This window comes from Lagopus leucura, unplaced genomic scaffold (assembly GCF_019238085.1).
Source record: "Lagopus leucura isolate 7727_CA_CO unplaced genomic scaffold, USGS_WTPT01 Super-Scaffold_100001, whole genome shotgun sequence".
NCBI classification, from domain to species: Eukaryota; Metazoa; Chordata; class Aves; order Galliformes; family Phasianidae; genus Lagopus; species Lagopus leucura.
In genome coordinates, this window is record NW_024962262.1 from 5,867,134 (window position 1) to 5,892,496 (window position 25,363).

General features: G+C 39.3%; 2 long non-coding RNA genes across 9 annotated transcripts in view; both read right to left on the reverse strand.

Moving 5' to 3' along the window:
• Positions 1-25,363, reverse strand: part of LOC122177799 — a 44,283-nt gene that overhangs the window by 6,310 nt on the left and 12,610 nt on the right. The window contains exons 4-12 of one of the 8 annotated variants that reach the window (XR_006178156.1): positions 25,064-25,139; positions 23,585-23,740; positions 21,877-21,978; positions 20,989-21,045; positions 19,592-19,681; positions 18,584-18,725; positions 9,733-9,818; positions 1,074-1,115; positions 315-378 (exon numbers count right to left, since the gene is read on the reverse strand). This is a non-coding gene — a long non-coding RNA (uncharacterized LOC122177799). Of the gene's footprint in view, positions 1-314; positions 379-407; positions 1,116-2,913; positions 4,123-4,960; positions 5,020-5,814; positions 5,903-9,732; positions 9,819-18,583; positions 18,726-19,591; positions 19,682-20,988; positions 21,046-21,876; positions 21,979-23,584; positions 23,741-25,063; positions 25,140-25,363 lie in introns of those variants that run through there. The other 7 variants (XR_006178158.1, XR_006178159.1, XR_006178154.1 and 4 more) reach the window with 7 other exon arrangements.
• LOC122177802 lies at positions 15,447-16,953 on the reverse strand. Its single transcript, XR_006178162.1, has 2 exons — positions 16,871-16,953; positions 15,447-15,585 (listed from the first exon to the last, which is right to left on the reverse strand). It is a non-coding gene; the product is annotated as an uncharacterized LOC122177802 (long non-coding RNA).

Consider the following 25,363-nt stretch of genomic DNA (forward strand, 5'->3'; position numbering starts at 1 on the left):
GATGCTTCCACCACACAGGTATGAGATTAGAACTCCTTTAAGACAAATTTACCTCATCATTTTACTGAAGCATGAATAAAAATCAAAATGAAGAGCAGCAGTAGAACTTTCAAGAACTTCTTGAAGCTGAGGATTTTAATTATTTGAAGTCTTCTATGGCATAATGGTGATTGCTTTTATAACAAAATCCTTGATGCTATCTTATTTCTTCTATTACAGCACAACATTTAGGTCATGTAACTGTTCTAGAGTTTCCGAATATAAGCAACTGATTATTCACAGAACTAAATGGGTGCAAGGGATGCATATACTCACATCCACTCACTTATTTCCAGTAGCCCAGACAGTCTGTTACTCACAAAAGGTTTGCATTCGATCCTACAAAATTTTCACAAGAAAAAATACATATCATGTTATCCATAGTACTTAAGGTTTTGAGCACTATCCTTTTTCAAGATGTTATTACTTCTCTCTATCTCCTTAAAATCCTCAGCACAAATACTTTTTTGAAGCCTCTCTTGCACACTCTTCTTCTGAATCAGCAGACCTTCTGAAGCATTTCCATTTTTAATAAAACAATCCATCTTCTACTGTTCAATAATTATACACCCAAATGTACTGAAGTCATTAAATAGATGTTTATTTTACTTGACCTTGAAAAAACATAGATTCCTCACCATACCAACACAGGAGTAATTAGTGAAGTAACTACTTCTGTGTATGTGACTAGTAAAATACAATTCTATGTCTCTTTCTTTTTTTTTAATAGAAAAATTAGAGAATGAGTAGAAAAGAGACACAAAAAATAATCCAGGGATGTGGAAAAAATTATAATGAACACCATATAAATCTTTAGCTTTAAGAAAATAAAAACAGTTTGAGAAGTAATCTGATTACAGTGTAAAAGCACCTTCCTGGAGAGAAAAGAGTGAGTACTAAAGAGCTCTTTAATCTATCAGAGAGAGGCATAACAAGAATCAATGACTGGAAGCTGAAGGCAAACAAATGCAAATGGAAATAAGGTAGAAAATGTTTAGCAGCAGGAATGATTACCACTTGTATTGTCCCAGTACCTGGTAGCCAAGTCATGGATCAGGGCTCCCTCACACTGGGTGCTTAAAAAAAAAGAGAAAAGAAAGAAAGAAGAAAAATGAAATCTAGAAAAGGAAAACAACCCCTGCCAAAAGATTACAATCAGTGCATGAGATGAACTAGCATAATAAAATCAATCACAATATCACGCAAAGGACAGGCAACATTTTCAGGGCATGGTTTCAAGGTACAAAGCACTGGGCTGAGATTCCAGCTTAAGGTGTTCTGCCTTGCCAACTGATTGTCCCCACAACTTCTTTACAACAAAGAGAAAAATTGATTCATTAAAAAGAGGTGTTAAAAGCAAGGGCTCCATTTTTTCTTTACAACAAAATGCCAGTGCAACTGAGGTAATTTTGCAAGTGTTCTGATTTTAATGAATTTCAATGAATGCCTTGGCCAAAATTTTCCTACCTGTGTATCTCACTATCAACTCCAGAGCTGTTTACAGGACATTTGAATTTGCTGCTTTGCTTGTGGGCAAAATCCGCATAACCCAGAGGAAAATATCCAAAAGCAAAGCATGAGGCTGTTTCATTTTCCTCACAGAAAATCACCAGCCCAGTCATCAAATCTGTGAGGATAAGACAGAATATCAACCGAAATTGAAACCTAGCTCATGGCTCAGAAAACTTCTCTGGGGCAAAGTAAACAAACCAACCAACCCAAATAAACATACTGACAACCCTCCTCCTACCCTCCAAGAAAAAGAAACACACAAAATCAACCTTATTATCCTTATCAATTGCAGCCTAAAAGATAAAGAGATCAACTTGTGTTTCCTGATACCACTGCTCTGCCAGTAGGGCCTACACAACACCTGCAGTAGTTCACAAACACAGGAGGCCACTGCTGTTGGACTGGGAAGAAAGGGGAAACCTGAGAGCGATACTTTTTCTAACGTTATTTTCCACGTATTTTTGAGATCAAGAATCACATGGATTACCCCGAAACTCAGGGAGGAAGCTGAAACACCTGAGCAGTGCCTTCTCTTATTTTCTGTCAAAAAGCACGGATAGCAGAAAGCACCTTTGATTTCCATTTTTTTTTTTTTTAATTGATGCTATTGGCAGATTACAGCAACACACCAAACACCCCCAATGCATCTCACACCACAAAGCCCCTAAAGAGCTCATTTCTAGGGCTGGGAATGCTCAAGAGCAAACAAAAGCAAAGGTAAACTCTCCACAGACAGTCCCTAAGACTCAAGGGCAAACAGGTCTACAACCTGCGGCTTACTTCCCTTCCTCCCTAGCAGACCAGCCTCCTCCTCTTGGTTGATGCTCTGTATTTCACCGAGCTGAATATTCATGTTCAAATGCTAGACAGGGAAACAGTTACAACTATAAATAAAAGCATTCTTTTTTTTCTTTTCTCCTTCCTTTTTAAAAATATTCTAACACGGCTCATTATAGCTGTAATTTGAAATAGCATTTCATTGCAAAGTTTAAATACTTAACAGCTTTAATATTTGGCCTCATCCGTTCTGTTCAAGTTTTCCACAGGACCGCGGCTGCCCTGTGTGTGCAGGACACACGCTGCTCAGGAAATGAATCAGGGTTGTGCATCAAATTAGATTATTTATAGGTTCCTATATGTGTTTGCTCTACAAGTTGTGCAGAGAAGAAGACGGACAACTGCAGGAAGAGAGCAGCGGGCGTGTGGTTAAGGCAGTTGAATGCCACACAAGAACATTCAGTTCTCTCTGCCATAGGCTTCTGCAAAGAAGGAGCAAGTCAGACCAAACACCTTGGCAGACGGCCACCAACACCGTGTTCCTCATTTTCTGGGAGTCCGAACTGAAACACCTTAGGCCTTGTATGCAGAAATAGAAAGAAATTGATTAGAATGGCAACTTTGGCTTTTGTGAAAGAAATGGAGCTGGAGGCATGAGGTTAAAGGGCAGCAGGACTCAACTGATAACCCTGACTTCACTGCTGATTGAACGGTTGTTTTTCTCCTTTATAAAGCAAAACAGCAGTGCTTCTCTATTGTTCTGGGAATATGCAAAATGTTGTTAAATACTTCAGAGTTCTTAGAAACAATTTTAATACGCCTACAAAAAAAAAAAAAGGAGGTATTCCTGATTTACTATATACAGAGAAAGTGTTGGATATTTTCATCCACTAATTTTCCTACGTTGATACATGTTTGCATTAAAAAGTCTATATGATATAAATACTAACACAGGTAGAGACAGAGCATATCCATTTTTCCCCTCTAACTCTATTTGCAAAGTCCTTCCCAGTTCGTACTGGGGCTATCTAACCTTAGTACACAATGAAACTGTAAGATTCCTATGGAATAGGACAGGAACAGCAACCCATGTAGTTAAAAGATGTTATCCAGTTCACAAAAATAAGCAAGTCTTCACTCTCGGTTGTAGAGTATGACATGTAACTGCATCCACAAAAATAGAAAAGCAATAGGAGAGCTAGTAAAAGTTACTGCCTTTTCCCACTTATTTTACTGGTCTGCATCACAGAATTATCATCATTTTGAAAGCTTGTAGTAATAGTAGGCTACTAAGAAAATAGCACATTGCAAAATAACAAATGTATTTTGTGTCTGAAGAACAAAAAACAAATCTACCAGCATCTTTAAATTGCCCTGAATAGAGTCCCAGTAGTTAACTCCAGAAGCTAAGGTAAAAGAAACACCACAACTGCTGAAAACACAGGTGATTATCTCCTCCATTTTAAGTAGGAAGACATGACATGTAAAAATGCAACACTAATCACATCAATCCAGAGTTTTTGGTACATGACACAACAGAAATGTTTTAACTGCCTGACAATATTCAGGGAACACTGAATACAAATGGTACGAAAGTAGATGTGCCAAGTCTCAAAAACAATATCACCTTAAAGGACAACTATCATGAATTAGAAGCAAGTAGACATGGAAATGAAATACAAATTTGCCTAAAGTCAGTTCTTCAGAGTAGAAACTTCCAGGCACTCATGTTGCATTAACTCAACCAGGCCCCAGGGCTCTCGAGGTCCATTTGACCAGACGCAGAATTAGGGCCTAAATACGCAAAGAGAAAAAAGATGAATCAGGTGTCATAGCCCACAGCTATAATCAAAGAGACACCAAACTAGTCCCAGGAAAGCAATATAAAATTCACATTTTTGCCACAATATGCTGCATTCAGCTACAGAACGTACACCAGGAGGTTTATATAGCATTACCTGATGGCAGTAAATTCCCCTTCAGGCAAACGTGACTACCTGCAGTGCTTGTGCTCACCTCCCGAGTACTGCTGATATTTTTATTTATATATAATTTATTTTATTATTTTAAATAAATGACAGTGCTGTACAATCAGTAAAGGGGATATTTTTGTATTAATCACCAACACCTCATTTCTAAGCGTGTAGATTTTTAGCTTCTTAGTAATGCGGTGGCAAAAACTAAAATGAGGTAATCTTACTATATTTTAAAACACTGTAAAACTGACAGAACATAATATTAGCGCTATAAAAACACTCACTTCTGTGCCCATCTGAAGGCTGTGAGAAGTTCTAGCTTGGCAGTGAGTTAGATGAAGTCACTTTCTGTGCTCCCTGACATGCTAATAATAGCCCACGGTAGCAAACACCTAGTCTAACATACAGCTGCCAGTGGGAAAGGGCACTATCTCAGAAAAATACCTACTTCGTAACGTTTTCTCACACTGAAACATATAATGGGAATGGGTAACAGCAACAGTGAAGACACCACAGAAGTACCAGATTAGGATGGACCACTGGCACAGAACCATGGTCTATATACTCTGATATACCATGCTGTTGTACATTCAGCAACAGTGCTCATCATCCAGCATACAGGGAAAAGGGAAGGGGGGTTTGTGCATTCTCGCTACCTGGGACCTTCCTGTTTGTGCCTGTCAGCTCCAGAAGGTGTAATGGTCTTCAGTCTGATCTGCAAATTCATGAAGCTCATCAATATAACCGCATCTCTACTGTTACCAACTCTACCTGATAGCAGATTGACATTAAGGTTGTCCAGGAGGATAATACTATTCTTTCCTTTAGTGTTACAGTTATGCCTTCTGAGATCAGCATGTAACCAGGCAAATTCAACAGAAACGTACCTTCTGTCCAAATAAAACATTCAGGAGGATCAGCTACTCCTGGTTACTCCTACATCTCTTAATAAGTTTAAGACAGATCCTTTCTACGAAATAAATTACTAAGTAAAAAAAAAAATTCCAAGATACATGAAGATACAGACATCTGAAATTAACTGAAAGAGATGCTGATTTGTCTGTATCACTGATGGAGAGATAAGGACTCATTATTTCTATTAGGAAAAAAATCTAAGCAAAAATACATTCACTAAGCACGTCAACATTATGACACCCACTTTGCTGACATCCAGCACTGACATTACTTGGACTGCTTACGTAAGAGGAAACTGATACACATACAAGAGAGATGTGATTTCTGGAATTTGTGGGGAATGCAGTGTTTTTGTACTGATTGTGTTAGCTCAGGATAGATAGAAAAAAAAATCTTTATTTCCATTTTAATGTTGAATTGATACTTTTATGCCATATACCTGTCACAAGTCTGCATGTTATAAAGAACCTATAATGCCACAATTAGAATAGTTCAGATTATGGTTATTTTATCTCAAGACAGGTATCTATCTGGCTGTCCCTCAATAAGCACACAGCGATAAGGGAACACGGGGTTCAGCAGAAGGAAGCCTGACCTCCAGCACTGTCTCTCCCCACGCAGCTTCTGCATCCCACAGCTGGCACCAGACAGCATGCACTGACTGTGCTGTTTGCCACTGATTTCTGGAAGAACAAGAAGTGCACTTGCTCAGGAATTTGCATGCAGCAGCCTTACCTGCCCACCACTGCTCCCTCTCTGAGTAACCCAAAATTATTGAAGGGCTATTAATATAAAATTCCTTTGCAAAGGGTCACATTTCTGAGTAAAGCAATTTTTCAATTTAACTTCCTGGAGCATACTACGTATTTTAATACTTCAATCTGGACACCTGACAAGTATACACTTAAGACACTATTTCTTCTTGCTCTTGCAAAAACGCATTATCAGTTTATAGTTCCAAAGCTAGCAATCTGAAATGTATCTATTGTTGAATGAACAAGAAAAAAAAAAAAAAAAGTCATCTCTTTTTTGAGACAAGATCAGAAACAATTCTAATTCACATCCATATGCTTCCACAGTCATAAGACTACAGCTGAAAATTAGCCAAGTGCAGATATTAATTCTCTTGCCCTCTCTCCGCTCTACCATTTATCTGTGAGTTTAGGAAATGCTGAAGGGGAAGGAAAAGGATCATTGCAGTTGGTATAGGACCTTGCTATAAAGGCCTGAAGCAAACTGACAGCTTCCTCCTGCTGAGGAGAATTTTTGCATGACCAGGCACAACCAGAAAAAGGAACAGAATCAATGAATTGCTGAAGCCTTACTGAACTGCTACTGAAGTACTACAGAGTGAAGTTATTAGAAGACTTCACTTAATAATTCAAATTTAAAAAAATTCTGTATATAGCGTCCATTATCACAATCAGCCAAATTAAAAAGATCAGTTTCTCCACTGCAAATGCATGATATGCCATCCTATGTTGTTCATCCCACTGGGACATTTCAAATAAACTGCACAACTCAAGCCCCGTTCTGCCTGGCAGGTGGACTACATTCTGAGCTACATTATTTGGGAAGCAATCAGATGAGTGAAGGACCCCAATCAATTAAAAATACAATTATATCAGGTGCTAGCTCTTTAAGGTTTTCATATGAATGGCTTAATTACTAGTGACATATATGCAGCTGCAGAGCTACTACATCACCCCAACTATTGCAACGTTAGCATCATCTCAGGCCCCAAATTTACTCCACATCCCAAGAGTCATATTCATAATTTGCAGATACTTTCACTGTAACATTTACAGGACAATAATTTCTTAATTCTTCTAATCATCCAGTGTATTCAATCAGGTTATCATCATCACCACACCATCTTGATTTGGCAATATGTCTCTGTGCTTTGGAGAAATGCAGCCTGATCTCACTTGCATTCACACAGAGTACTGTTACAAAGTCCCTTTTCCAAGTCAATCACTTGGAGAACATGTCAGTGCCTCCACAGCTCTCCTCGGCTTCTCTGTTATTTGTCTTCATTTTCAAGGCCCTTCCTGGCTTATCACTACTGCACCTATTGTTCCCTAATCATCATCAGGAAGTCTGCTGTGGAATGTTTGTATTTGAAGCTAAGCCAATTTTCATAAAGCATAAAGCTGAAAAGATCATTAGATTACACTGTTTAAATCACTTATGCTGTGCTTGTCTAAAACACTTTCCAAAACCATCACACTTTTATTGGAAAAAAAAACCAAACAGATTTGGAGAAGGTACTTGTACTTCTTCCCTTCATATCTCCCACCTGCCAGCAAATATCGTGAGTCGAGATTCCAGCTCCTCTATCACCCACGTTATATTTTCAAACAAACCTTTTATGCTTTTTTCCATTTTACACCTTAGGGAAACTCCCTTAAATATCTGAAAACGTACTTGGTAGCTTTTCTTCACTGCCCTCTCTGAAATTTACTCAGATGCCCATGAAGTACCTTCCCCTCTGCCTCCAAACAAGCAGTCACACTACTATCTATGAGCAGTGTTTGGCAAGAAATTGCAAGAAGGCATATACATCCCACCTAATTTTAAGTATGTAGACAACTATCAGATGTAGGAGACAGATCTTCCTGTACAGTAAATGGAACGACTCCTGTTGAAATCAATTTCCATGAAGGAATGCCTCATGTGTTCCAAACTGTCCTCCAAAGAAGTCTTTTTTACAGTCTATTTATATAAACTGGGAAAAGCCTGTGGAGAGCAGCCTCTTGATTTACATACACAAAGAGGATGCCCTCAATTTCTAATATTTCCCTTCTCATTTGTGTATATCCTACTTTCAAGTGTATAATGTTTGCACTGCAAACTTCTAGGAACGTGGATATTCTTTTCAACACAAGTTGGAACTTCCACGCCCAATTAACATTCTTTTAATTCATAATAATACAAAAACAATCTTACAATACTATACAGTATTGTATTAATTATATGATCAGGTACTGTTTATCACATAGGTAAACATACAAGCCATGTGGAAAATGCACAGTCATGCACCAACTTTGTGATTTTCTAAATTCCTTAATGCTACCACAAAGACCTGGAATGTGTTCACAGCTGGCATCAGTTGGTTTTCTCCCTATTCTGAATGATGGGCAAATCCCCAGTACAATTCAAAACAGTGAAAGAGAAAAGAGAATGAAATATGGGAGATGGGAAAAGATGGGAAGGTATATATATGGATGCAGGATGTGTGCAGAACTTTTGGCAAAGAAAAGGGGGTTGCTGGAACAGAGCATGGAAAGTCTTGTCATGTGAGACACAGATGTTGTAAGCAATCTTCCGAAACAATTGATGAGAGAATGGTAAAATGCAGGTCTCAAAGTTAAGAAATGTAAGGAGACCCTTTGCATATGCAAAGAGTTCATGTCACACAGTACATGCTTTTCCCTCTTAAACTTACTGGACTTTAAATATGCCCTATTAAAAATGAGATTTCAGTTACAGAAAGAAGGACTTCCAGACCAAAATAAAGAAGCAAAAGCCCTAGATACATTTTATATGCTCTCATTCTCCAAAAAAGCATGTTTCGTACTGGGAAAAAATAAAAACATTATGAAGAAACAATGTGCTTCAACAAGTTATTAAAGCAAAATAGGGAGTCTTCCAGACAAATTTGGAAATCTAATTCAAGTACGAACAACTAGCAAAATTCAGACCAGGCATCATGTACAAAATAACTTGAACCGAATAATTAATACTGCTGATGATCTAGTTCTTGCTCTGGATCTATTCATCCAGATAACCATCCTTCTTTGGAAGAAAAGTTCTTCCAAAGCCCAAAGTAGAAGTATTCTCCCTAAGCAAGAAAGCAAGCAAACAAAAACACCCCTCAGACACAGACAGTAAAAGAAGAGAAGAAACAAGGTAAAATACTGGATGAAATGATTTTCATTATAATCATTTTTATCAGTGGCAAAGAGTTAACTTCAAAGTGTCCCAAAATAATGGTTTTGTTCTTCTGTTATGGCATCAATCATCTTGAAAGTGGCACGCGTGAGTAGTATTGTAATTAAGTTGCAGCTATTTAGGCTACTCAGAATGAAGGAAAACAAACTACAATGAACAACAGGGCCACAAAAATGCCAAGTCAAATTGGAACGATGATACATAACAAACACTAAGACAGAAAGAAATAAAAGCAAGAGAAAATCTGTTTTTATGGGGCTTCAAATTAACAACGCAAGAGAGGGAAACTCAGCAACATAAAACTCAATATATTAGGCTAGAGAAAAGCAACAGTTACCTACAACATCTCCAAGTTGAGTTCACTCAGTCTCTTATGATGTGCACTCAAACGGTGTGGCCTTCTTTTCTTGTGCGGAAAAGAAGGGCCATCAGTTACTGAGAGGCTTTACCACACATCAGGAATTGCTCTTTGTTAGCAGTAACAAGCTAGATTTTTGAGCAGGTCCTTTAGGAATCATCAACTATGACAGGATAGTTTTTGCCTCAGTATCTTGCTCACCACAGATCTTAGGCCAGGTTGCTGCCCACTGTCTGTTTTCCTCGTTTGGAATATAGGTCTGAAATGCACTTCTGCAGTCCCTCCTCCTATCCAGAAAAAGAACAGCACATGAGTTACACTACAGCCTTGCTGCCATCCTCCTGATGTTAGGGACACAAGGTCTTCTGCTGGCAAATGATCTGTGCTGTGGCACACAGATACTGCTGAGAATGGTGTCCTGGAAACCATGCCCTCCACTATCAGTCTACGCCATTTGATTAACCCTTTATTTTGGTTTTTCTATACACTTACACACATTTCCATCCACACTGCATTCACATCAAACTTAACACTTCTGTTACAAATCTCTGCATAATTTTCTTCTCGTTAAATCGATCTGATGCAGAACACTGCGCAAAGGGCACATCCCATACTTCTACCTCCTCCTTCCTTTGCTATGTGCTCCTCTGTTTTCCCTGCAACAACAGCAGTAGCCATTGCTGGTAAGCCTGTCCAGGAAGCAAAACCAGTAGAAAAATCAACCCTTTTTTTGGTGAGATTTTTTTTAACAGCATAGATCCATGAACTGGATCACTGGGATAGTAGTCAGCACCAGGTGCAAGGGAGGAACTAAGACTGCTGCTTTTTAGTGGATGTTGTTCATTAGATCACTGAGCTGCAGTGTGAAAGAACACCAGATTCCTTGACCTCAGGAAGGAACCAGGGCACCACTTCAGCACGTCAGTGAAAATTTCTGCTCAATCAAAATAAAAATAAGAAAAGAGGCTGCTCAAACAGTGGAAAAGAACGAGTAGAAAAGGTGTAATGGAATTACAGTAATCAATCTTGTGACCTTACTAGAAAAACTAAAACATATGCGGTACATGTCTCCCCCTCTCCAAAAGGATACGTGAGAAGTGGAATGAGTTCAAAGATGAACACTGATAAGGACTGGGAACACCTGAAGACAAACTGGGAAGTTTAAACTGAAGAGTGTTATGAACAGACATCATCAGGTAACAAAACCTCCAGAGAGGTTCTATCAGATGCTGCTATGCTTGCTATCTTACAATACAAGAAAAATACCAAGAAGTTTTTGAGGTATGGAAAATTCCAAGCTGGCCAGAATCACATCTGTAATTTATCCATGTTAATTATCAAGGAGATTGAAAGTTATTAATATAAATTAAATGTCCCTATCAACAACAGTCACGCTAAACAAGTTACTACATAAAGAAATCTGGACAAAACATATTTGGAATTAACATCAAGTGATGAAATGGGATACAGTTACTGAGAAATGGGGAACTGTCCTATGGCTTGCAGCAATGTGACAATTCCTGTGTTTAAAAAAAAACCAATTAAAAAAAAAAAAGAATAGCAAGTTTATTCCATTATTAACTTTTTATTCACAATATCAAAGCTTTCCTATAGTTTGCACTGAACGTTATTAATAGTTCTGTGAGACTTCTTCCACATCGCCTGGGAAGGTAAAGGGAAGAAATATAAAAAAAGTGGCCAGGGGTGGAATATGCAGGGGAACACAAAGAAGAGACTTCCAGCAATGCCAAAGCAGGGATAAGACTTCATGGTTTAATAGGTGGCTGGGTCAGGTAAATAGGGCAATAATAAATGGCTGAAGCAATCCACGGTGCAATAAAGAGAACAAATGAAGACTTTACAAGACAATAACATAGAAAAGAGAACCAGAAACACAGCCTGGGAACACTTTTTTTGAGAGAAAATGAAGTCGGTACGTTGATGACAGAAACTGAATAGCTAAACAGACTTTGTGTAGTGAAGCTGTGGGTTTGAGGTGACCTTACTGTCCACACTGTCAGGTAAGCAGCCGGGCATAAAAGAAATAGCAAAAGGTTGCAGAAAAACAGTATACAATTTGTGAATCCAAAAGGCAACATACATTTCATCTGTGTTCCGTAAGCAGACCATTGAACAGCAGGAAACCAGAACATAACACTTAACCCCCTTAATTTGCTCTGTTTGGAAACCAACGGTTGCCAGATTAACAGCTTTTGCCTGTGATCATTTCAATGATACACCTCATTGGCAACTCGCAGCCTCTTTTTAAAATAAATGGGATATTCTACTTTTCTAGATGAAGCTTAGAAATACGTACTGAATATTTCAAAATATACTCCATGAACATTTACCTGCAAAGCTGTTCCGTGTCCATTTTCCCCTTTTAAGGGAAGAAAGACAATTACAACAAAATGAACTTACTGGAAAAGAGGCACAAACTAACCCTCACTTGGATACGAAGGCATTTTTGTTAAACATATATATTTGCTCATTCCAATATTATGACAGCTATTTCATAGAATCATAGAATCACCAAGGTTGGAAAAGACCTAAAAGATCACCCAGTCCAACCGTTCACCTATTCCCAATAGCTCCTACTAAACCATGTCCCTCAACGCAACATCCAGTCTTTCCTTGAACACCCCCAGGCTCGGTGATTCCACCACCTCCCTGGGCAGTCCATTCCAGTGCCTGACCACCCTTTCTGAAAAGTAATACTTCCTAATGTCCAGCCTGAATCTCCCCTGCCGTAGCTTGAAGCCATTCCCCCTGGTCCTATCACTAATGACACGAGAGAAGAGGCCGACCCCCAGCTCACTACAACCTCCCTTCAGGAAGTTATAGAGAGCAATAAGGTCTCCCCTGAGCCTCCTCTTCTCCAGGCTGAACATTCCCAGCTCCTTCAGCCTCTCCTCATATGGCCTGTGTTCCAGACCCCTCACCAGCTTTGTTGCCCTTCTTTGAACACGTTCCAGGGCCTCAATGTCTTTCTTGCAGTGAGGGGCCCAAAACTGGACACAGTACTCGAGGTGCGGCCTCACGAGTGCTGAATATAGGGGAACAATCACCTCTCTGCTCCTGCTTGCAACACTGTTTCTGATGCAAGCCAGGATGCCATTGGCCTTCTTGGCCACCTGGGCACACTGTCGGCTCATGTTCAGCCGAGCATCAATCAATACCCCCAGGTCCATTTCCTCTACGCAGTCCTCCAGCCACACCGCCCCAAGCCTGTAGCGTCGCCTGGGGTTGTTGTGGCTGAAGTGCAGGACCCGGCATTTGGCCTTGTTAAAACTCATCCCATTGGCTCCAGCCCAGCTCTCCAGCCTGTCCAGATCCCTCTGTAGGGCCTCGCTACCCCCAGGCAGATCCACACTTCCAGCCAATTTGGTGTCATCTGCGAATTTACTGAGGGTGCACTCGATGCCCTCATCGAGGTCATCAGTAAAGATATTGAAGAGGACAGGCCCCAGTACCGACCCCTGGGGAACACCACTCACGACCGGTCGCCAGCTGGATTTGACTCCATTCACCACCACTCTCTGTGCCCGGCCCTCCAGCCAGCTCCTTACCCAGCCAAGAGTGTACCCATCCAAGCCTCTGGCTGCCAGCTTCTGCAGGAGAATGCTGTGGGAGACAGTGTCAAAGGCTTTGCTGAAGTCTAGGTAGACCACATCAACAGCCTTTCCTTCATCCACCAGATGGGTCACTAGATCATAGAAGGAGATCAGGTTGGTCAAACAGGACCTGCCCTTCATGAACCCATGCTGGCTAGGCCTGATCCCCCGGTCACCCTGCACATGCCGCATGATCTCCCTCAAGACGATCTGCTCCATAACCTTCCCTGGCACCGAGGTCAGGCTGACAGGCCTGTAGTTCCCCGGATCCTCCTTACGACCTTTCTTATAAATGGGAGTCACGTTGGCAAGCCTCCAGTCTTCTGGGACCTCACCAGTCAACAAGGAGCGCTGACAGATGATGGAAAGCGGCTCGGCTCTCACCTCCGCCAGTTCCCTCAGCACTCTCGGGTGGATCTCATCTGGCCCCATCAACTTGTGGCAGTCCAGCTGGAGCAGTAGGTCTCTGACTGTTTCTTTCAGTAAAAGTTTACTTCATAATAAAAGCTTTTGGATGGAATGAGGCATTTCTGAACTTCTCCTTCATGATTAATGTACAGTGTAAGGAGCCATTGCTTTGAGACAGGTGCTACAGAAGCCAAGTGTCAGGTTATCAATCAGCTCCTGCTTCATATTAATTCCAGTTTAATGACCAGAACTCTTTTATTCTTAACATCTTGTTTTAAATATTGAACTAAGAGGATTCCATCAGGATACACTGCAGAGAGCACCCACCTTGCAGTGCATGTAGCATGAAGGCATCAAGCAGGAGTTATTTTACCATCAGCCAAAGCACATTCTTAAACAAGAACATCTGGCACCATACACTTCAAGAGAAGATCTAACCTGCTGCAGTAACACGAGGGCATCCTATGCACAAGCACAGCTCAAACCCACAGGCAGCTCTTGGTCAAACAGGTTGATAGCTGGAACGGCTACGTGCTCATTTCCTCTACCCCTCAGCACTGTGGTGCTGTTCTGTTGATGGCACTGCTGGCTGGCCCAAATCAATATTGCCTCTGGTACTGATGCAAGCGAGAGGAACCTGAGGTCACCTGAACATGCCTTTGTATGCTGGGTGAATGGCAGCGCAGCGTACAGCCTTGGGTGGAAGTGCTGCCTGGAATAAAAGGGCTTAATGGTTCAGCACAGAAAGAAGGTCAGAACATTCAGCACCTGACATGAACCTGCCTGCACTTCTTCATAGCCCACACAGACAGTCTCACATCACAGCCCCTCAACATAATTAGAGAGCTCTGCATCTTCAGCAGGCAGTACAGGATGAAAAAACAACCATGAAACAGGTGGAAAGGCTAAAAGGCCCCAGGCTGCAGCAAGGCTCCAGGACCTCTGCTGGTAAAGGAGGAAGGATCTCAACAAACTAGAGATCCACAAACTGAGAGTACCACGGGCAGAGCAGCCTGTGTTCATACTTACAGATGTGGATGGAACACAACATATCCCCATTTCTGGCATCCTGCTGCTAGTTATGTTCATTGAAAGGTGAATGGGGCCTGATACGGTGGCAGCAACACTGTCCTCTCCTGAACTGCCCAAGTGGCAATTTCTGATGTATTTTCATTTTGATACTCACTCCCCTGCCTATGCTTCAATGCTACTGGAAGGTCAAACAGCAGAGTTCTGATGCAGCTTTATCCCTCCTATACTCTCCTAGTGAGACATCCTTAAGCAACCCAGAACGACTTGGCCTGGGGTGCTGGAATTTGAAATGGGATTGACATTGCTGCTTTCATTGTCTTCCAGTATATTCCATGGAAGTTGTGGCAGCTTTTGTTGATAGCTGTGTGTAGTTCTCATTAACATATTGCAGCCTTGCACACCACAAACCAGAAGAGGCATGGAGATCAGATCTGTGTCAGCAGAATCAGTTAGGTAAGCACAGACATCTCTTCCTGACAACAAATATGGACATCCGCAGAAAAGCTGATATGGTGTACAGCTGTGAGAAGCATAAAGGGAAAATCTTATGGCAAGACAATTCCTTAATATAGACATGTTTGTTTGCTTTGGCACATAGCAAGCCTAGTTGAATAGGACCAATAAATTAAAGGTATCTCACTCACAATGTATTTATACTATAATCTGTCTCAGTATTATCAAATCCATAGCTCTGCCACCCAGAGAACAAACATGGAGCTCTGTATGTATTTTCAGTACACAAACAATGGCAGCTTTTAGTTAACACTGCTGTTTAACACCTGGAGAAACAACAACCAACACACACACACAAAACAGCACACCATCACTACCAGCAGCACCTAAAGATTCAAAACAAACAAACAAAAGAAAGTACAGGTTTTATTTAATACTCTCAATGTCTGCATTTTGCAATCGAGGTACCAGAATGCAGGGTTAGAGAGGTGTAAGGGATGTAGGACAGGAAACCCCAGAGCGGTGCTTGAGTTCCAATACAAAACTTCTGTAACACAAATGATGATGTATGACATGTCAGTAGGTAAGGCTGCTTCTTTTCTGACATTTTTGTTAAACAAGATTGAATTGGTAAGCAATTCGCAATGCAAGAAGAACTAGGATAACCAGAGGCCAACTGGTTCACTATAATTTGTGCTTTCATGCTATCAACTTGACAGAAACACTTCTGAATCTGTCTCAATCATTATAAAAACAACGTGGCAGTGCAAGTACTTCCATAATCTCTTATCAAATAGTTCAGAAATGAATACACTGAAACCGTACTGCTTTACAAAACAAAGACACAGTTTCTAAGCTCTAACTCACACTCGCAAGACAGATGTTGCCAAGATGTTGCCAACAACTTGCTAAATTAAATGCGTGAAAAAGAGCAATCAGGGTAAAACACAACTTTCTGAAATAAACTACGTTGAAGAAGTGTTTGATAGTACATATGCCCAATGTGCATGTAATTTCTCAAGGATTCAAACGCGCGTGAGCATCCTCTTTTTATATATAATGGCATCAAGTTTCACTGCGGGCCGCAGCAGTGAGGGCACGCCTTTAGGCTGCTGTGTTCATTTAGCTATGAGTCATTCTGTGTGGAAACAACATAACAGAAACATCCACAAACTAATGAATTGTGAAAGAACCATAACATCTTCCCCCTCAAGCTTTCACCTACTAGTGGAAGTGGAGTGTCACAAATGAAGTTATTATCACTAAAATGATTTAGGAACGGAAAAATTCAGCACTGAACACCAATCAGCTCTTTTACAAATCAATCACTTGTAACTGATTTAAGCAATATCACTCAGTACAGTCACCTTAGAAAACATCAGCAGAATGAGACAGGTAACATCCCAACCTTCTTTTTGCAACTATTGCAACTTCAGATAAGATACCTCAGACACGGAAACTGCAAAGGAGGTTTTTCTTGATTGATTTCATCCTTCAGAATCTGAGGGGTTTTAAAATGGAGAAGGGTGCACTCCTCATTTTTTTTTTTTTTAATTTTCCCCTCTAGAATCTGGTTTAAATACAAACAGCCCAAAAAATAACCAAATGCTTGCCATGAAATAAACCTCTATTGAGTGGAGGATCAGCCTGGCAAAACAAACTGGTGAGCAGCTTAACTTCTTCATCCCAAATTACTGCAATAGCCCATCGAATCACAGCAGTTTAAAAAACTACCTGTAAATAGATCTAAGCAAATAACTAAACCTATATTCATCCACCTAGCACACACATTTGTTCAGCACAGGAAGGAAGGAACCTAGTTTGCCCCTTACATTAAAGCTGTTGGTGCGTGCTTTGTATTTTGGCACTGGAATGAGTGCATAGCACTTGGCAGGCTGGATTATCTCTTCTACCCACCTAGAAAGTAAAAATGAGAATCTGAGTGCTGTAGGAAGGGGTATTACATAGACAGATATTACTGTTAGTCACTCTCACACAAAATTAATTTCAAATGAGAATATAGCTCACATTAAGATATTTTCTGAAGAGATTAAAGTGGTTTTAACATACGCACTTCCGTAAGACTTCTGGAGAATCAACTCTCTGTCCACACACCTCCCAGGAACCCAGCTACCAGGTATTCTCCACACTTCTTCACTATACCTAAGTGGATATACTCTGTTTTAAAGAATGCTGCCCTTGGTACCATTTATGTTATGCAGTGTAAATGAGCAGAGTGCAACCAGATTCCATCAACCAAGCAGGTGCTCCTACCCTACCAACGCACACTTGCAGTTTTGCACCTCTCCTCAGGTGCCCATATGAGGTACCCCTGTTACTACAATGCACTTGAGCTGGAGACTAATGGCTGCAGGAGACACACAGCAAACCAAATGCTGTTACCATTCTCAGGCATTAACACTGTCCATTCAATTAACAGCTAATCTTTTTATGAACCAGCTCAGGAACCATCGTAGTTTTCAGAATGGAATGTTAAAATTAAGAGTTCCTGAGGTCCGTAAAACTGCAATTTCACTGACAAGCAGCACGGTGCTAAACGTTACCTCAGCTCTGGAACTAGTTTATCTGAATTAAGTTCGGTTTCTGTATGGCACAATGTATACATACCCACGACCTCAAAATGTCTTTAAGAGCCATCTCAAGAACTGCTAGCTGTTATCAGAACAGTTCCATTACAACAACCACCACCAGTGGGATTCAAAGAGCAGGAAGAAAAATAGGCACAGATTCTTTGTGACTTTCAAGAATCAGTATATACGCAACTAACAGCATAACTGGTTTCAGTGGAAATAAGAATTTTCGCTTGAGGAGTTACTGGCCTGAGCTATTTTAAAAACTAAAGTAAAAGGAAACACTTTTATGATACTGGACTCTGGTTACAATACAATTTCCACTGGTGTTTCCCTACTTAAGCTTTTTAACTGTGTACATTATTTAAATTCTATGAAGCTTCCAGCAAAGTAGTATTAGTACAGTAATTTAACATGCTACTGTTATACTTTCCTTTAATCTACACAAGGATTGAAAGCCTCCAGCTATGATTAATGTGTGATAAATAAATAAATAAATGTTGCATATCTTCCACAAAACTGGGTTGTTTCTTCCACTGCCTGTTAGAACAGTTGCACACACAGCGGTAAAACACGCCACTGGAGGTCAATTATAACATTTAGTCTGTCTATAATAGAAAGTATTTGTGTTGTTTGTTTAGTGACAGTTCAAAAATATCCAGTTGTAAATACTCAGAGAAATAGGCTCAGAAGCAGAGAACCATAAATAGTCACTAATTAATACTTTAAAAAATCCTCGGTCATCTAAAAACTTACTGTTTCACATGCAAGAAGTCGCTGCTCAGTAAAATTGTGTACATTTTTAAAGTGCTGCACAATATAGAGCAACCCTCCAACTTATCACATGGTAGAAGAAACATTTCCATTAAGGGACTGGACAAATTTTCAGACAGATATAAACATTTTGCAGAAAAACATCATGTATTATTTCATAATTTATATGCAGATTCTTACCAAAATGCCACTGTTTCTGAAGATGCCATATCCAGTTATCCTTAAGATGTCCATTCACATCCATCATTAGTGCTGTGTTTGCTTTGCACTGAAGCTTCAGAACAGATTTCAGACAAGCAACCTACGCCTACCAAGATGGTTTCTAGAAAGCAAATTTAAGAGATGTGGAATAGGGAAAACAAACAAACAATATTGCCAACAACTGCATGTACAACACAAACACAGTCAACATAATATCCATTCTGAAACGTTCATCATACATACTATGTTGGACTGTAATAAAGTTACAGAATTTTTTTTCTGAACAGAAGGATGTGTAGATGTTTCAACATCTGCTCTTTTAAATCTCTAGTTCACCTACAGGAAATCTGTAGGAACAAAGCTTCCCTTATCCCATTAAATCTCATACACATCATCTCATCTCGTTAAGGGTACTCATTTGCCTTCAAGTGATTCCTTACAAAAAGCAGGACCAAGGAACACTCATCATACTTGAAAAACTTATGAAAACTGAAGTTCTGATTTGTCAGAGAGTGCATGAACACAGGACAGTTAAAAGTCCTCCATTAAAACAAACAAAAAAGAAAAAAAAAAAAAAAAAAGTCAGCCAAACAAAAAACTTTTAAAAGCACCAAGGAGAGCAGATTGGGGGAAAAAAAAGCATACAGTGTAAACAGGATTGAAGCAGAAGAGGCAGAAAGTGAAACAGTCAGTGAGCATCAGACAGAGAACAGCTAGTTAAACCTGGTGAATGTTCTCTGAATGGTCAAAGGTCCCTCAGGCTTTCTGCTCTTTCTGTCCCTGTCTCTGACTCATGTCCATTCTTCAGTACTTGCAGTCTCAGAGCAGAAAGGCTCCACACATTCTCAGTCTTCTCCCCATTATGAAATTCCCCTCCTTTTAATATGAGAATCAGGATTACTCCCTCGTCTGTAGCTTTAAATCAGGAATTATCTGGATCTGTTATCCATTATCTTTACAGAAGATGTGCATGCAGATCATCCTTACTTGCAAGTGATCCAAGTTCAGATATTCTGACTTCAATTATCTTAATTCTTTTTGGGGTAACACATATTGGACAAGCTGCGTTTTGCACATCTGAAAAGGAAGACAAGACACTGATCTATAAAACAGCAGTGAAAGTTTGGTCAGGATACGTCAAACATTCTGTTCCACACCAAACAAGAGTAAAACTAGGATTCAGAGGGGCAGATGATCTGTAGGCTCTGGTACACACAGCCAGATGGAAAATTCTAACCATTCCCATTAAACTGTACTTGTTCCAGTATAAACTGAGCAGACTAGTAGGGTTGTTTCAGAGATGAAGACGCATTGTTATTATCAAACCACTCATCATCTATGCTTTCTAGAATATAAGCACATGTGTTTAACACGCAAGTTTGCCACAAAGACAAACTGAACATACAAAACTAAAGGATGCAACCTTTTATGGAGCCCTGTGGATAAGAGCAAAGGAACTAGAATGAAGTCATTTTCTTCTGGTATAAGGTCTCACCCGTGTAGTTCATAGAGGCGTAGCAACTGCAATATAATTAAAAACATTTTCTGAAATTGGGCCAGCCCTCCTAGGTTGTTCCCTTCTATTTGGAAATAAGCAACCAATATATAGTTTTATACTGATACAGCTCTATTCACACTAGGAGGCAAGAAGATGCTATTTTAATTATGCCAATATAGATAAAGTAGCAAAATATCTGATAGAGAACTTAGTATCTTGAATATTGCAAGATAGCTGCAATATTCCCAGTGCAGGCAAAGCTTTAGAGTACTAATTCTTAACACAAAAAATAATCCCTGCTGTGCAATTCCCACAACATTATCAACCTTTGAAATGTTAATGGAATTACTAGAAACAAACCATACTTTGAATTTCTGCCAGATTCTGTCAAGTTCAGCTGACAAGAGTGTTCTGCGTGCCACTAAGGTGCCACTATTCTTTTCATAATACTTCACCACATTTAACTAACTTTTTTTGGAAATAAAAATGCTGCAATATTGTTGAATTTTGGAACAAACACTGGATCCTGACTAAGCATGCACTCTTCTTTGAAAAATACATAAAGCAATCACTCCTCTTCAGCCAGACCACAGCACTGGAAATGACCACTGTTATCTCTGCCTGTCAGTGACAGCAGCAGGTAGTAGTTATTCAACAAAATCCCTTTAGTTCTGTCACACAATATTATTTCCATCATTATCTAGTTCATTTGGTTATTTTAAACATCTGCAAATACAGGCTATGCTATTAAAAAAATAAAAAACAATACACCCACAAACAACCCTTTTGCTTCTAATGGGATAAAGTTTAATTACTTCGACAAATATTCCTTAAAAGGAGCAAATAGCATGGTCTTCCTTACTTATTAGTTTTACATGCAGGTTACCTTCAGGTCTCTAAGGACTGGATCTCCCAGCTGACTGAGTTAGAAGACTAGAATCACCTGACAAAACAATACATTTTCTTGCTTATTCATGATTTATCATGATTTATATATTATTATATTCTTGCTTATTTATGATTATTTATGATTTGTATTACAATAGCTTTCAAAACAGACTCAAGATAAATGCAGATATACAGGATAGAAATTTCGTGATTTATTCAAGCTTAAGTCACAATGTCCAAGTAAAAAAAATCTACCTAATGTTTCCATAAACTATGAAAACTGAAGCTAACTAAACCGAACTAAAGCATGAAGGCATGTTTTTGTCTCCCTATCTCCCTCTTACCCGAAGAGAAACCTTCAACACCCAGAAATCCTTTGACAAAGAGAAATACCTACAGTATAACCTCTGCTTACCAAAGCTGAGCTGTGTGTGCTTAGTTCAGAATGAGAACTGCATCAAGCATATCCCAACTAGCACATGGAAAGTAGCCGATAGGTATATATCAGATACAAAAAAATAATCATCAACTGTTGAATTTTAATCATGTAAACTTGTTCTAATCTTACAAATGAAACTGGTGCAAACAGAAGTTCTTAAAACATTTTGTTTGCTAGTTGATCAACCTTAGCAAGAGCAAAGAAGTTGAAAATAAAACTAAACTTCTTGCAATTGTAGCAACTTATCCTAAACACAAGAGAAGTACATTACTCCTCCAGAAAATCTTGTTAAACAAACAAGACTTGTTTATACAATTAGCTCAATACAAAAAGTTAAGAGAGCTCTTTAAAGACCTACCAGTAGTCTACTGTACACAGGGACGAACTGCAATTTTCCAATGCAATGAAGTTTTGGATCAGAGTAACTGCATTAAAATATTTACTTACATAAAGCATCTTGAAGAGTGTAATAGTTACTACTTCTAAATCATTTGCATTTGGACATCTGAACATTTCTTTATACTATGGGTAAAAATTTCCAGTAGACTTCTGGAAAAAGAAAAAAGAGGAATATATATATTTTCTTCCTGTAAAAGCCAAAGCTTTTTTTCTCCAAAATCCCTCAGCCAAGTTTCTCTTTCCAATAGTCAGAGTTTCTTTTTCTTTATTATTTAGGTGAAATTAATCTTCAATATCTACTATATTTAACATTACAGATAGAAATTCTGATAAATAAAATATGATTAGGAAATTCAGTTCACATTGCTTCTGGCCCCACATTATGCCTCTGTGGCTGTAAGATACTACTATTAATTGGCCTTTGTTGGTAAACAAGGTTGTTAGGTAATAATATACACGACCAACACCTCCAGAATTAAATGGCCCAATAAGAAGTTAGTCCACAGCAAACTGCCACAAAAATCAGTTTCTCTAAAACCAGGATGAAAGAGACAGCAGTAGCAGAAACAGATCAGACTCTGGAGTGAACAACCTCACTTGGTGTTTAGGAACAAACAGTATGTGTCAAGGCAGACACACGGCTTGAAGAACTGTGAATATCTTCACTGACAAACCAGACAGTAAATAAATTCCAGCATCAGTCTTGAAAATAACTGGTCGAACGTAGCAAAAAGATGTTTCCAATCACAGCCATTAACAAACCAAAGCACGGGGCACTTCATCCATCTAAAAAATGAAATACTTTGTCCATGAATTTAAGACTGTCTACATCTGAAGCACAAGGCCTTTCAAGGCATTTGGATTCTTAGTGCCAGGTCTCTGCTGTACTTAAAGTGCTGCACAGAATAAAATTTGTATCTCTGACTATCCCTTCTGAAAGGGCTGATCAAAGTCCTCATTTGATCCAAGTACTGTGTTTGCATCTTGGAAGATGGCATTCCATAACTTGGTCTGTAACCCAAGAAAACATATCCTCTTCCTGACCTACAGTTTCACTAGTTCTTTCCCTCTGCTGTGCTTCAACCTCTACTATTTTTGCAAGAAGCACGGCACTTCAGACTAACTCCACAGAGCCTTAAGATATTGTTAAACGAAGCAATCGGGAACCTGTACTGCCTAACACATACAATTTCCCATTCCATAGCAAGATAACAAGTTCATTTTTCAAGACACTATGCAGTCTTCATAACCTCTTCTTGGCAAGTGCACCAGAAATGAGATATGTCCTCTTTTGAAGACCCTGAAACTCCCATTGTCAGACTTCAGATAAGGAAAAACAGTCTCCTCTGAAAACTTAACTGCCCAGTTCAATATGACAACATTAACAACAGGGGAATAACAATATCCAAGAAGGGGGTATTTAAGCTGGATGCTGATCATCAGGACATCTTTCTGCTCTTAAAACAATGTCATAATGCTGGGAACACAAATATTCACAGTGTGCTGTGTGGTATCTAGTATTGCTGTCACTGAGTAACTCACCTCAGGGCTTAAAATCAGATCTCACAGGCAGCAACTTCTCTATCATTAGCACACTAAGTTAGAAGCATAGTATCAGAGCCAGATAGATGACCCGTGTGCATAGCTCTTTCTGTGCCCAACACACTGATGTGTAAGTACTACAGAATACCTTTGTCCCATTTCTCTTTGGAAAACAATTAGCTTCCTCTCCCCTTTCTCAGAGAAACTCTCTTACCTTGGTCTTGAGGCTTGCCATACAGGAGCTTCACTTGAGTTAAATATTTTTAAAAGATAACATACACATTTATTTGGTCCATTATAAACTCTTTTTCATAAAACATTCTCCTTTTTTGTTCTTCATTTCAAAATCCTTATCTTTGAAAGCATCCTTCTGTTTTTGAAGAAAGCAAGGAAGTTAACTCTGTAACTGTAAATCTTGAATAAACAAATCCCCAAAACATTCACGATTCAAATGATCCAATGACTCAAAAAGCCACGTTTAAAAAAAAATGTTTTCTCCAGAAAGAACATTTCTAGCTTTTTTTTCCCTACCAATTATAAAATCATTTTCAATTTCTCCTCTGCCCAGCCCCTCCTCATCTCAACCAAAACAGAAAGTGACAGAAGACCCCAGATGATACGGCAGAACTGATTACAGGAGATGACTGTAACAGTTCACATTCCCATGGCACGCTCAGTTTCTTTCCAAGTTCCCTGCCTCCACTAATGCAGTAGCAGCACCTGCTTCACTACTGAACTTCACAAGAGTGGAAATAAAAGTAAAGTAGCACCAATTCCAGGTGACTTTACAGCTCTGGTTACAAACTACATTGGGCTGTTGGAACTCAAACAACTGAGCTACCTGCAGAAAGTGCATACCAGCAGGAGCAGGAAACAAATCAAGTTAATTCTATGATCTGAACAGAGCACTTAACACTTATTCCAATAGAGAAGCTGTTATTTCTAAATTATGCATGCATTACCAAGACATCTCTGTCTTTGCAAAATGGAAATTGCAGTAGCAGAACTAGACTCTTGGCTATATGTTGGAAAACAAGATAAAATCACTGTGAGTGGAACTACAGATTCACGTCCTATGGTAGTAAAGAAGATCTCTTTAGAAACAGTACTTCTGAATCATAACTGCATAATGCTCCAACTAGAACTATTGGACCTCTCACAGGCATAGGCAAATCTATTTTAAATGTAAGAGGAAAATCTTTACAGTTTAAGTTGCACCCTTTGCTTCCTAATGATCATAATTTAGAAAAGAAAAAACCTCTCAGATCCTCCTCCAATGAAGTTATTTACCTGAGCTGTAGCCTGGGAGTCCACAGTAGTCAGTCTGTTGTGAGATTCTCATCCCACTGAATGTCAAAGCCCCAGTATTTCAAGGACGGGATTTCAAAATTACTTAGTGATGACTTCACTTTGTCTCACTAAAGATAAACCATCTTTTATTCCCACTCAGGTCAGCTCACTGATTTCAGCGAAAACACATTTATAGAAAGCAGAGCTGAATACTTTCAGAAATTCCACCCATGGAAAAAAGGAAAAAAAAAAAACAAAACACCAACAGGCAGGAACTGATATAAATCATTTAAGACTTCACGATGCATTAAAAAAATCAAGTATTTTTGTATGTTTGCATTCATTACAAGTCATTGAAATTACTTTTAACTGCTTCCTGAAATAACAATCTCAAGTGCCTTACCTTCTTACTCTTTAGATGCAGCATTCTGTTTATTCTTTGAAGAAAAAACGGCTCCATCCAAGCATGGCAGGCTGTGCTAAGAATAATAGTTCCATTCAATGACTCAGGGAAAAACATACTTATTGATCTCAATATCTGCATTTCAGACATCATAAGCATTATTACAGAATAACACTGAACTTGGTTTAGGCTTCAATTTTGTCCCACCTTGTTTTCTGTAGTACTGTGTTCAATAACAGTTTAGCTTTTGTGCACGGCTAGCATCTACTCTCACCTATACAAAAACCTAATAAGCTTAAG